The sequence below is a fragment of the Sciurus vulgaris genome, assembly GCF_902686455.1.
Source record: "Sciurus vulgaris genome assembly, chromosome: 2".
NCBI lineage: Eukaryota > Metazoa > Chordata > Mammalia > Rodentia > Sciuridae > Sciurus > Sciurus vulgaris.
The window spans coordinates 193497381-193511089 of record NC_136462.1 but is presented as its reverse complement, the minus strand read 5'-3'; the positions used below and the strand labels follow the sequence as shown (position 1 = coordinate 193511089).

At 64.4% G+C, this 13709-nt stretch overlaps 1 long non-coding RNA gene across 3 annotated transcripts; it reads right to left on the bottom strand.

Moving 5' to 3' along the window:
• Nucleotides 1–2458: 2458 nt before the first annotated feature.
• Nucleotides 2459–12523, bottom strand: LOC306653927. Of its 3 annotated transcripts, none has more exons than XR_013761827.1 (4): nucleotides 12414–12523; nucleotides 4448–5074; nucleotides 2692–2781; nucleotides 2459–2598 (listed from the first exon to the last, which is right to left on the bottom strand). It is a non-coding gene; the product is annotated as an uncharacterized lncRNA (long non-coding RNA). The 3 variants fall into 3 exon arrangements; XR_013761828.1 differs by lacking the exon at nucleotides 12414–12523 and adding an exon at nucleotides 8462–8476; XR_013761829.1 differs by lacking the exon at nucleotides 12414–12523 and having other exon boundaries at nucleotides 4448–5784.
• Between the last annotated feature and the right edge of the window lie 1186 nt (nucleotides 12524–13709).

Here is a 13709-nt window from a genome sequence, read left to right as displayed (position 1 = left end):
ACTAAGTACCAGTAAAAAAGACTCATCCGCAGCGCCGCACAATGGGCCCCTCTCCTCCCCACCCAGTGCCCGCTGGGCACCCATCTGCCCCCAGGCTGCACCCCAGCCCTGCACGTCTGCACCTTCAAAACCTCAGCCCCCAGGTGACAACCCGGACTCCAGAGGCGGCGGCCAGGAACCTGGGATGGCACCGGGGAGAGCAGAGGGCCAGGGACAGAACCCAGACCGGCTCAGACGTGCGACCGCGCAATGAGAGGTCGGGGCCGGGTGTGGAGGCAGAGGGCGAGCCGGCCACAGGGCTCTGGCAGCTCCTCAGGCCGTCCCTCGGGCCAGGGTCCTCTCTTCCGTGTTGCAGCTCGACACAGCGTCTCGGGGGGTAGCCAGCTGTCACCGCGGCCACAGGCACGGAGGATGCGTCTCCTCACGGGGGGACTCAGCCGGCAGTGGGGGGACCACAGGTTTGCAGAGGAAATGATTCCTGCTGTGTGACCCGCGGTGGTTCTGTGCGGTCAGGGGCCCTCTACAGTCATCTCGTGGGGCCCCCAGGTGCACCCCGCCAGCTGGAAGAGCAGCGCGCTTCAGAGGCCAGGCCCCAGGGCCCCTGGCGGGAAGCCAGGACTGAGGGTCCCACCGTGCCGCCCCGGCTGTGTCCCTGGCACCCAGCCAAGCCTAGTACGTAGCCCCAGCCAGCAGTCGCTCCCTGTCTTCCACACGGGGGACGCTCCTTCCTCCCCCTTGACTACCTGGCAGCCCCTCAACTCACCCCTCCTCCCTCTCACGTGGGTCCCCCAGGCGTGGCCGCCTTGGCTGTCCACGCATGCTCTCTCCTCTGCTTGGACTCTTCCCTTCCCCTCCTCCCATGGCTCCGTCAGAATAAGGGAGAGAAAGCCACTTCAAACTGTTTTCAGCCCAAAACAGGAGCAGTAGCAGTTTCTGTAATTAGAGTCTAAGGGTGTGTGATTTCAGGTATGGCTCGATCCAGGAACTCAGCCCCGTCCAGCACCCAGGCAGGGCTTCCCCTTCTTTGGGGCTCCCCTCACTCATTCTCAGTCCAGTGGGAAAACCGCACTGCCTTCTCTGACTCTCGGCACTCCAGTCCTGGGACGGAGCTTCAATGGGTCAGCTTGGGCACGTGACAGCCTCTGTGCCAATCACAGGAGCGGGAGCTCGTCACGTGTGCACTCCTGGAGACAAGGGTCCTCAGGCATCCCCCAAACCTCACAGCCTGAAATGGGGAGAAGAAGGCTCTGTGGTAGGGAATTGGGGGTGCTGTTGCTGGACAGTGGGGGTGGACGCTGACCTGTCCCCAGGTCCCGTTCCCCAGCAATCTGGAGCGCTCCCAGACGTTGCTCTCCCCGGGTCAACCTTCGCTCTGTCCTCCTGTTCCTCTGGAAAATGGGTTGGAGCCTGTTTGAATTCCAACATTCCAGAATTCTGGGACAGCTTCCAGAACTGGAGGCTGCTCCTCAGTCCCAGGAACGTTCCGGTACTTCTGGGGACGGAAGTGCAGCGTTGGCCAGGGTCTGCCCGGCCCTGCCTGGGAACTGGCTGGGCAGAGGGCACTCGGGCTCCCCGCTGGAATCCCACTCAGAGGCCTTGCCAAGGAAAACAGGCCGGGCGCGGGCTCGAGGTGGCGGGCGACGTGACGCCTTGAGACGCAGCTTGTTTACACAGGTGTGGGGACCGTCCCGCACACAGCTTGCTTTCCTTTCCCTGCCCCCTTCCAAATTCCGCCCCCAAGGGTGCTGACAGACGTGCCCGGAGGCTGCGTGCCAGGCTGGGGCGGCGGCTCCAAGGGTCGCGCTCCCGCACCGGCCTCCTTCAGGTGGACCCTCTGCCCAGGGGCTCAGGAGCCTGAGGTCCTGGACTTCAGAACCACCTGAGTCCTTCAGAGACACCCACGTCCTGCCATCCTTTGTCCCCAAGAGGACACGGGGACCAGAGCGGCGAAGAGGCGTTCCCATCTGGCCCTGCAGCAGCGAGAGGGGGAGGAAGAAATTGTTCCCTAAACGCCTACTATGTGCTCAGCCCTGATGAGCTCTGCACACACACCCTGAACCAAACAGACAAAAACTCCCGTGCTGTACGCCAAAAAGAACACAGAGAAGATACTAGCGAGACACCCGCATGAGCGCCGAGAATTGTAACCGGGTGAGGAATGGGAAGCGGACCAGGCTGACATTTGAGCCAAGGAAGGTGAGGGGATCGAAAGCAAGGCCATTCCAGGCAGGGGAGAGAGCACATGCAAAGGCCCTGAGGTAGAAAGCAGCTTGACCTGTCAGGAAACAGCGAGGAGGATGGTGTGGCCAGAGTGGGAGACAGGGAAGGGACAGACAGAGGTGAGTCTGTGCTCTTTGCTCAGGCCAAAGCTACCTAGGTGGTTATGATCACCCCTGTGTTGCTGAAGAGGAAACTGAGGCCCAGAGAAGGGCAGTGACTTGTCCAGGGTCACACAGCAGAGCCAGGTTCCAATCCACTGCATCAGCTGGGAACCCTGGGTCCTGTAGGCCTGAGAGAGGACAAGGCAGGAGCAGGCACCCTGTGGGCTCAAGACGTAGCTGCAGCTGGGACGAGGGGCTCTCCGCCAGCCGCTCCTTCCTGTGGGAAGAGAGCAGAGACTGGTTGAGTTGCTGAGTCAAGGGGAATCAAGAGGCTCCCAGGCCATGGTGGGCTCTGCCTCAGTTTACCTACCTGTAAAATAGGTTTAATAACAGGTCTGCCTCCCGTACCCACTTCAGAGGGTGCTGCAGGGGTTAATTACTGCCTGGCAGCTCCAGGGCCCTGATGAAAGGGGCAGGAAGTGGGCGCTATTAGCCCAGGCGGGTAATTACCCCCTGCCTGGGGGCGGGCACAGGGGTCCCAGCCCGAGTGGCCTCTGGTCCCGGTTCAGTCTCAGGCCAGCTCCTGAGCGGGCGGGGGCCTACCATGCCCCAAACACGTGACCTGGCCACGGCCCCAGCGCCTGGGCAGAGGGAGCCGCCCCCAGAGACCTGGGCCTCGCTCCTGGCCGCTCCAGCCTCTGGTTTTCACTGGGCTGGGGGGACCACCCGCCCGCCACAGTGGCCCCCTCCTCGGGTTCCCGTGGACGTGGGGCCTGTACAGAGCCAAAGCCACGTCCAGCTCCGGCCCCCGACGGCGGCCGCCTCGGCCTGTGCCACCCGAGGGCAGGAGCAAAGGACGAGAATACGCCCGTCCTCGGGGCCCGACGAAGCTCACATCGCCCTCCTTGGCCAGAGCCAGGCCCCGACCGCTGCTGCCCCAAGCTCCCGAGCACCCTGCTGCCCTCTCCCCGCTGCGGCCCAAACCCAGCGATGCCCAGGGACCCCGTGCTTCCCTCCTCCAGGCTGGGCCCTCCCCGGAGGCAGTCGGCCACCTCCCAGGTGGCGTGGAGGCCGGGCAGGGACACAGGGCCCAGTGCTGCCAGAGGCACGGCCGGCTTGCAGGCAGCGGGCCTGGGCTGCCACCTCCTGACCCCCAGGGAACCAGAGTCCTGGTCCCTGCTGGGCCCTCTAGGGGGCCAGGAGGGAGGACTGCCACCGTGATCGGGCGTCTCCTGGCCTGAGGTCCCCAGATGGGAAGACGCCAGGCCTGGTCCCGTGACTGTCCCCACAGGGGCAGGGCGGCCCCAGAAGAGCCCAGGTCCGGGAGCCTCCGCCGGCCCCTCCTCCGGCCCGGCCTCCTGGCCCCTGCCCGCCGCCTTCGCTGGCCCAGCCTGGAGCCGCCCTGCCCCGGACAGGCTGCCCTCCCTCACCCGCCCAGGCGCTGTGGCCCCCAGCACGGTCACCACAGAGAGGACTTCGATGTCCCGCCCCCTCGGCTAGAATGCAGCCCGGTCGCCTTTCTATGCCCTGCGTCCATCCCCTGCTGTCTCAGAGCCTGCGGGACCCAGTAGCACATCCGGAACGGCCGTGCTCAGCCACCGTCTGGATGGAACGAAGGCTTTTTTTAAAGACGAGCATAACCCACACCGCAGGGGGCAGGGCCTTCCCGCAGGGACAGACCCCAAGGACTGGACGTCTCTGCGCTGTCATCGGGACCCGACATCACGGCCACCACAATGTTTACTGCACTTCCTGAGCTGAGCACTGCACGGGGGTCATCTGGCTTGGTCCTCGCCGTGACCCCAGGAGGCAGCCTGCGACCGCCCGGTTCTCCAGATAAGGAAACCGGCTCAGAGCTACGTACGGGAGACCATCCCAGGTCACCAGCCGCTGGGCGGCAGCCACCCCAGTCCTGCGGCCTGCCTGAGCTCCAGAGCCTCGGGTCCTACAAGCCACACTGCCCTTGCTTCCTGGCACAGCCCGGAGAGGCTGTGCGTCCTCCCTGCGCCCCCCAGCTGCTCAGCAGCCGTGCTCCCGGCGGCCGTGGGCTGGGCAGGGAGGGCAGGCTTGGCGGCCATCCTGTCCGGGGACGCCAGGCAGCCGGGAGTTTCTCTCCCCAGACTTACTGTACATGATTCAGCGCCAGCCCCGGTTGTGAAATCTGGGAATCTTGCGGGCAAGGCCGGGCCCCGGGGAAGGCTGTCTGGGAAAGGGAGGCCGGGAAGGGGTTAAGGGGGGCGCAGGAGGCGCCCGGCCAGGCCCGCAGGAGGGCACATCAGCCCGGCCGCCGCCTGTGGCCTGTCTCTGACATCACGGCTGCGTCAGCCGCAGCCGGGGCCCCAGCCCCCCACTTCCTTCTCTCCCTGGGCAGCATCCCTGGCCACCTCCCGGCTTGCCCACTGTCCCCTCCTGGGAACCGGGTGGCATCAGATTTCCCGCTGGGAGGTGGGGAGGGAGACTGGGACCGTAGGGGACAGACCTTACTTTGCATACAGGAGCCCTTGACAAATGACACGTGGGCGGAGCCAGAGCACAGTGCTGCGACTGGACAGCAGGGAAGGCCGCACAGAGACTCTGGAGAAGACCGAGGGTCCAGGACACACCCACGTGGCCCAGCTGCACAGTCGCAATCCCGATCCCGGCAGGGTCGGGGCGTCGCTGGCTCTCGGGGTTGCAGTGAGCGTCCCGGGCCTGCAGTTTCTTCCTCTTCTTATTAAGTGAAGTTAGATGAGACCAAGTGGGCGTCTGTTGGGCTGGAGGGACCACGAGGATTTCATGGGACTCTTTGAAGATCATCAGCGACTTGATGGTTTTGAATTAAATCAATTCTGCACTTGAAATCTTAAAAAATGGAACCACAGGGTGTGTCTGCTCCAGGCCTGTTTGTGGGCATTAGACTCTGGGCCTTAGGGCCACTCCGCCAGGACACCCTGGGCCACCCCACATCAGGTGAGGAAACCAGGTGCAGCAGGTGATGGACACCTGAGCCACACACCGGCCCAAAGTGGCAACCGCAGCTGGCGTGCACAAGCAGGTTGCTGGGTGCACACAAGACTGTGATGCCTCGGGCTTCCCTGGGGACCCCAGGAGACCAGTGCCCTCCTTCACCCCATTTCCCAGTTGAGAAAACAGGCCCAGAGTGCTTAGGTAACTTTCCCAGGTTGCACAGCTGGTTAGTGGCACAGCTGGACTTGAATCTCAGATGTCCAACCTCTGTCCTGCCCAGACTCGTAGCCAGGCTGGGCACCCAGAAAGCACTCTGGTAACTCAGGGGATGCCCTGGGGACCCTGAGGCACCCTTCCCCCAAGCCATCCCTGGCAGCCCTGAGCTGGTCTGGGCAAAGATGCACACACCTTCCCCAGAACATCATCACCAGGGGGCAGCAGCCCCTGAGTGCACAGAACCCCAGTGGAAGGCCAACATCCCGCCCATTTCTCAGAGCAGAAAAGCCAGGGTCCAGAGAGGGCCAGTGACTTGCCCAAGGCCACACAGTGATGTGTGTGGTCACAGACCCGTCTCCCACCTCCCCATCCTGCCCTGGGTGACAGAGGCCACGTCGAGTGCGTTCAAGGAGCGGGGAGATGGCGCCGGGCAGCTGGGACCTGCCCCGGGGACCCTGCTTCCGGACAGGCCCTCACCGTCCCAACTCCTGGCCCAAGAGCAGCTGAGCTGCAAAGCGGCTGGATCCCCGAGTGGGAGAGGAAGAACCAGAGGGCCCAGGAGACCAGGGGACAGCAGGGCAGAGGAGCCAGGGAGCAGTGTGGACTGGACAGTGCAAGGGCCCCGGGCGTGGGGTCCCCTCGGCGGGAGCCTGTGCCAAGAGCTCTGGGCCTGCAGGTGACGGGTCTGCGGGTGACGGACCACCGGGGCTTTAGGGCGGGGGAGGGGCTCGCTGGGCGGCCGCCTCGGCTCCTGCCCTGCCGCCCCCTTGCAGGCGGCTCCTGGCACCCCATGCCCGTCGCCGGCTCCCCGAGACCCCAAAACAGCCTGCCACCTGCCACTCACGGGCAGCAACCTCTGACCCTGCTGTGGCCTGCTGGGCCCCGGTGCCTGGCCCTCAGGACACAGTGAGTGGCTGTCCCCTCGGCTGAGACTGGAGTGGCCGTGGCCTTGTCCAGATGGAGGAGCGGCTTGCGAGGGTCACCGGCTCTCGGGGCAGCTGCACTGGTCCTGGGGTCTGGGCTTTGGTGTCCCCTGCGAGGTGCCCCTCTGCAGTCTGGGTGCTGTGTCTGCCACTGACCCCAGGGCTCCACGTGAGGCCCCAGGCCACGGCCTCTCCTGGACCTCAGAGAGGTGGGGGATGCCCCAAGGCCACACAGCTGCTGGATCTGGGGTGCCGGGCTGCCCAGGCGCCCACGGGGCATGGCACCGCCTGGGCCCACATGCCTCGGCGATGAGCTAGCTGAGGAGTGCGACCGGGCCCAGCGACACGTCTGGAGCAGACGATCTGCCGCCCACGGCCCACGGCCGCCAAGCCCTGCCCACCTCCATCCCCCAGGCGGGGTTCCGGGCCTTGCCGGGCAGAGGGCGGGACCCGCAGGCGGGGGCTGGGGCAGAACCACCCAGGCCGCCCTGATGGTGGGGGGAGAGAGGAGGGCCGCGCGGAAGCCCTGCACCCGGCACCCGGTGCAGGGTGAAGTGAGTGTGCTGCCGAGGGCCGTGCCTGGCCTCATTTGCAGAGAGACAAGTGGGAGCGGTGGGGACTGCGGCACCAGCCTCGTCTCCAGGGCTGAGGCCTCTTAGCTCCGGCAGTGTGGCCCCTGGGAATGGGCTGGTGCCGGGATGCTCTGATTTTCCAGGGGAGCCAAACACGTTTTTAAGTTTTGTCTTCAGATTTTTTAATATTAGCTCCACTCATTAGAAAAAAATTCCGTGTGGACCCCGCACAGCCCGGTGAGGGATCAGGGTCGGCCCCAAGTGTGCAACCTCTGGCCAGCCTGATCCTGAGTCAGGATCTGAGGGTGGGGACAGTGGCCAGGACCCAGTGCCAGCAGCTCCGAGGGACAGTGGAGAAGGGTGCTGTCATCTGTTCCCCCTCCTACTCCCGACAGGGACGGGCCTCCTCCGCCCTCTGGCTCCAGCGGGCGGGGCAGAGGGGCTGGCGGGGCGGAGGCCTCCTCTCCCAACGGGTGTGGCGGGGGACGTGCTGCTGGGGTCCCACCTCCTGCCGTGTCTGGGCAATGCTGGGACATAGGTGGCCGCTGCGCCCGGTCACCTCCCTTGCTCTGCCAGTGCAGCTCTTCAGCTCTGCGCGGCCTCGGCCACTAGCTCTGGGCCAGAAAACCGAGGCTCGGAGGTGACGGACCCAGGCCCGTGGAGCTCAGGGGCTGACCTCACCCTGCAGGCCGCACGCTGGACCACAGGCCCTCCGCTCTCTCCCCTGGGACCTCCCTGGCCGTCGCCCGGGCTTCCCGTGAGCCCTGGGCCAACACACGCCAGTTCTCGGGCCGAGCGACCAGGGCAGTCTCTGGCTTCCTATGACGTCTGCTGAGGCGCGTCCCCCTCGCTCCCCAGAACCCACTTTCTGCCAAGCCTGTGGGCCAGCACAGTCCAGTGCTGTCTCGGCCTCGCCACGTTGCTCCCGTCCCAGCAGCCCCGCCAGCGGACTCCCCAGGCACCCCGCAGATCAGTGCCCCCAAAGTGAATTCAGCATGTTCCCCACACTGCTCCTCTGCCTCAGTTTCCCCTCCCAGAAGCCCCACCAAGGCCAGTCGCCAAGGAGATCTGCCAGACTGAGCACCCGCTCGGTCCAGTGGCCGACGGTCCCCCCGCTCTGCGCTCCGGGCCGTCAGAGCTGCTCCCAGGCCTCCCACGGGTCTCTGAGCCTTCGCACACGCCGTCCCTCCTGCCTGGAGACGCGTCCTCCCCACTGCCAACTCTGGCCGCTCCGTGGTGCCCTTGAGGACTCACCAAGTGGCCAAGGCCTCACTTCCCTGAGCCTGCTCCGGTACCCCGAGGCCTGCAAGCTCTGAGCGCTCCCTGCGGGGAGAGGCAGCCCTCCTCCCTCGGGCTCTCCTCCAGGCATGCGGGAAGCCACAGAAGTGTGCCCCCTGGGAAGCCGGTCCCTTCCCAGCTGCCTTCAGCCACGGGGCCTGGTTCCCCTCCATGTTCAGGGCTCGAGGTGTAAGAAGAAACTCACCGACTGCCCTGGGACCCCTCGCCTCGGGCCAGCAGGTGACTCCAAGGCTCGACCCACCACCCCCAGGAAATCAGTGACAGCGTTTGGTGTCTAGGTGCAGTTTTCTGGAAATACAGTTCATAGCTTTCACTCCACTTGCAAATTCCAAAATCTTCATAAACTGCTGTCTCAGGGAGGGACACGGGTACGCTCCTGCCATCCTGACCTCAATTCAGACCTGTGACATCACACACATTCCCTCATGCAACCATCCATTCACCTTCCAGTCATTTTTCTATCATCCACCCAACTATCCACCCATCCACCCATCCACCCATCCATCCATCCCTCCCTCCATCCATCCATCCACCCAACCATCCATTCATCTATCTGCCCACTTATCCACTCCTGGACTCACCAATCCATCTATCCATTTATTCCTTTATGTGTCTATTCGTCTAGCTCTTTGTTAATTCATCCATCATTTCACTTGTTAATTTGCTTAATCACTTAATTACATGTCCACACCTTCGTCCATCAGTAGCCCACAGTACTCAACGTGAAACTGTCCACACCCTCCACCCACAATTCATTCTTCCATCCATCTGTCCGTCCACTCGCTTATCCACCATTTCCTTGTTCGTCCATGAACCTGGTTGTCCATCTCACTCTGATTCACCTGCGCTTCGGCTAATCCATCTCTACATCCACTTATTCATCCATAAATGGTCCCCTGACCCATCCACCCACGGACGCAGCCATCCCATCATCCATTCCATGGTCCACCCATCCGTCAGATCCTCACACATCTCCTCCACGCCAATCCCTCCCTCTAGCCATTCCCAGTGGCGGAGATTCCTTGGGAAGCTGACCTGCGGCCCTGGGAACAGATGTTGCCACGGGAGGTGAGCAATAGTGAAAGCAGGTGCTTTCCCAGGAAGTCTCGGGTCCATCTGGGAATTGAGAGGCTTCCTGGAGAAGGTGAGTCCCGCCAGACTCACCCGCAAGTGAGCTCCCTTAGGTGCCCGAGGGGGTGACTCACATCCCTTCCGCCCAGATTCTGGTTGCTCCTTCTGGGACATTCAAGGCTCTGAGTCTTTAATACACAAACATTAGGGAGGTAAACCCAGCAGTTCCCAAACTCCTTGGACCATGGAACCCTTTCCCTGCATCATGCTGTGTCCTTTGGAACCCCATTTGGGAAATGCCACTGTGAGCCAAACTTCTTTTTTCCACAAACAGGAAAACAAAGTTCCCCGAACAGTCTGTCTGCCCCTGGCCCCCGGCTTCCACCTGGAGGTGGGAGCCAGGGACGCCCAGGCCGGGCCTCTCCCGTGCAGAGCTGAGCACGCCCACCGTAGGCGCTCCGTGTGTACCGTGTGTACCGTGTGTACCGCAGGGAGGCCTGACGGCTAGGCGGCGCCCCAGGACGGGCCCTGCCCCTGCTCCCTCCACCCACGGTGACCCCTGTGTGATCTCAGCCAGCTCCGCAACTCCCAGCCTCCGCTTCTCGGTCTGGGAAATGGGCATGAGATCATCCCAGGGCCGCACGGGCCAGGCGGCGGAGGTGCTGCGGACACAGGCTCTGTCCCGGGTGGGGCTCGGCCCACCCTGCCCCTCTCTCACCCTAGCTAGTTGGGTTTCCAGCCTGTGACGGAGACCCAGAGGCCTCCAGAACTCTCTGGGCCTTCAAGGTTGAGGCTGGTACCTGGAAACTGCCCAGCCTGACGGGCATGAGCTGGAAACTCCCTGCAACGTGCGCTAATTAGACGCCGCCTCCTCCCCCGCGGCCTGGCCTCCCGCGGCCTCGCTCCGCGCCCAGCGCCCTCCGGAACCTCGCAGAGGAGTCCGACTGGTTTGAGGGCCGGGTGGCCACTTCCTGCCTCGGCGGCAGGCTGCGCAGTTCTAGAACACCCGCCAGACGCCCACGCCAGGTACAGGCACCACCAAGCGCCTCCTGAACCACCCTGACCCTCGTGCCCCGAGACCTACCTGCCAGGCCCAGGCCGCGGGCAAGCCAGAGGCTGGTCGGAGGGGCCGCGAGGCCCCCAGACCAATCCGGGGCCGCTTCCTGGCGGGCCTTTGGAGTCCCCTCTGCCGCCTCTGCGCCAGCTCCACTCCTGTTCAGATACATCCTCACTCTCCTCCCACTCACTCAACATTTATTAGGCACTTCCTGTGTGCACAGCCCTGTGCTGGGTGCTGGAGACAGAGATCCCCAAGGCAGAGTCCCTGCCTTACAGGGCTGGCGTCTCACGGGAGGGAGGCAGATACACAAAGGGTAAAGTCTGCAGGAACAGGACGAGTCTCAGAGCCAGGCCTCCAGGGAGGGAGGCCCAGCAAGGACACAGTGAGGGCCCACGTGGAGAAGCGCCCAGACCTGCACACTCACCCAGAGCAGCCGAGGGCGGGCCGGGGGCTGGATCACCACAGAGGACGCACGGGCACGAGGTCCAGCCTCCTCCACGCCAGCCTGGACCACCCGTGGTCTGTGTGTGTCTGTTCAGCCTCAATAAAGCAGTTTAGGAAAAGAGGTTCCGTGGGGCAGTACAGAGTGGGGAACCCAGGGAAGGCGTGGGGAGACTGGGAGTGGCAGGGAGGGCTTCCTGGAGAAGGCGGCCACGGAGCCAGACTTTGAAGAAGCAGATGAGCTCCCCGTAGGAAGAAGAAAGGGGAAGGGCTCCTGGCTCGAGAACCCTACGCTTCACACAAAGCTGTGTGTCTTTGGGCAAGAGGCTCCACCTCTCTGAGACTCAGTTTCCTCGTCTGTAAAACGGATCCCATGATAGTGTTTACCTTACAGGGCTGGAGGGGATTTAAATTACGGAAAGCACACAGACTGGCATCCGGAGGCCACAGAATCTGCAAAGACCCTGAGGCAGGGAGGCTGCTGCGGCAAGGGAGTCGGGCGGAAGGGGTTGGGGAGGCCTCGGGGGCCAGGGCTGCAGTGGTCTCGCGAGGACTGGGGAGTCAGGGAGGCTGGACCCAAGGAGCTTCAGCACCGAGGCTGTCCTTAATCCGCACTCTGGTCCCCGTAAAAGATCTGCTTGTGGGGAAACCGAGACTCCGACAGAGAAGGACGGACCGATCGGCAGCTCCTGCAGACCTGTGACCTGACACCGGTGGTGGCACCTGTGCCCAAGCCCTGCAGCTTCCCAGAGGCAGGACAAAGCGTCGTCCGGTCTGCTTGCTCTCCACCCGTGGCGGGGAGCTCACTGCTTCCTAGCGGGCCCAGGAGTGCTAGCGACCACCGAGCTGGACCCAGCTCTGTCCCAGACACCACCGCTGCCCAATCACACTGCGGGCAGGGAAGGAGGCGGGAGGGCGCCTTCCAGGGCACCCCCCAGCTCCTGCTGGAGGCCCTGGGACCTGCCACGGCCTCTCTGGGCTTTGGTGTCCCCGAGGGCAGTTGTGCCCGCCTGGACTCTCCCCGCAGCTCCCAGGAGCAGGTTGGGCCTGCGCAGTGCCTGCGGGCTGGACAGGCGTGGGGTGCACAGGTCCCGCCCATCCACTCCCATCTGGGGGGCCAAGGTCGACCTGGGGGCAGGCGGGCCAGGCCCTGTCTGGGGATAAAGGCAGGCGCCCCAGGGTGCAGCCGGCTTAATAACAGGCTCCAGGATCCAGGGGGTTTGAACTCGGCAAATAGGTTCAAACACAAATTGAGCGGCCCACGTTCCTGTCTGCACCTCTGAGAGCCAACCAGTCCCACTGGGCGGCCCGGCCCCTGCGCCCCTCACCCCTCTGGCCCTGCTGGCCCCTAACCGTGTGCTCTCCACAGACCCCGCTGCCCTGGCGCCCAGGACAAGACACCTGCACTGGGCCCTCCCGGCACTCCTCCACGGGGCTCCCTGATGGCCGACGTGCCAGGCTGGCCCTGCCTCAGGGCCTTTGCGCCTGCTGTTCCTCTCCTCCTCCCAGCGGCTCATCCTCCAGCCTCCACACCAAGGTCGCCCTGGGGAGGCCTCCCACGCACCTGGGCTCTGCTTCCTCGCCAGGCTCCACCAAAGCGCCACGGGGAAGCTTTGTCCTGGCCTGAGTGTGGCTCCCTGGGTCTGCAGCCCTCTCTAAACGTCTTCTCATTTCTAACTGGCGCGTGATGGTGCGTGTTTGTGGTGTGGCGCACGCCACACGCTCCTGACACGCTGGGCCGATGAGCTGAGGCGATCGGGACCGTCACCTCCGACTTACCTTCCCTTCCCTTCCTGCTGGGAACACCAGAACCCTCTCCTGGCTGTTTTGAAATACGCGATGAAGCGCTGGCAGAGTTACGGGTCGGGCCTCAGACAGCGGAGCCCGGACCGGCCCGGCCGGTGACGTCACCAGGCCAGCAGCACCGCCCGGCACCACCTGGCAGCTGGCGGAAGCGCCCACGGAGGGGCGCAGGGGTCCACCTGCGGGGCTGCCTGGCCATGGCGGCCTGGCCTCCGCCGGCCGGGTGCGCAGACCTGTCCCCGCACGCCGCCTGCACACCTGCACTCCACCCGCCCTCCACGCGGGTCCTGGCAGCGCTGCTCAGCTCTCTCCTTCCCCGGCCGCCAGCTGGCCCCGTGCCAGCCCTGCCCCTCCGCCTGCCTGCTGGGCACCCACTCCCGGAGGACGAGGAAGGGCCAGGGTGGGCTGGCCGGCTGCCATGCGGGCGCAGCCCTGGGCCTCACCCCCCCAGACACCTGTGTAATGAGTGTCATTACGGGGGACCCGCTGGGCAGGCCCTGGCCCGCCCGCCACCCAGGCTGCAGACCTGGCCGCCACGGGCCGCGGGGGCCAGGGTTGAGGGGGCCCGGGGTCTCCGCTGCCCACCCCAAGCTCGCCCTGGATCAGCAAGGCCACCAGAAACCTCAGGCCACCATAGCAGTCCAGCTGACTCCCAGGGCGCAGAGGAGGAACATCTATTGAGCACCTACTGCATGCCCACTGTTGCCAAGAGCTGGGGATCGTCACTGCCCACTGTTGGACACATCCCTCTTGGGTTTGTTTATTGTCCATGTTCCTCCATTTAAGCACAGCTGAGCACCTACTGGGTACCCGGCTCTGCGTCTTCCTCCCTTGAACTCCTTTGTTCCTATGACAACTCCTCCGGATGGGCTCCACGGTTAGTCCAGAGAGGTGAGCATCCCACGGCCAGCCCAGCCGGGGCTCACCCAGGCCCTCTGCCCCATGTCACCTCCCCTGCCTGCCTCACGAGGCTAGGCCGCTGGCCCCGGCTCCGCTCCAGCCCCAGCCCAGGGCCCAGCTCAAGGCAGGCGCTCAAGCACAAGATGGAGGAAGAGGG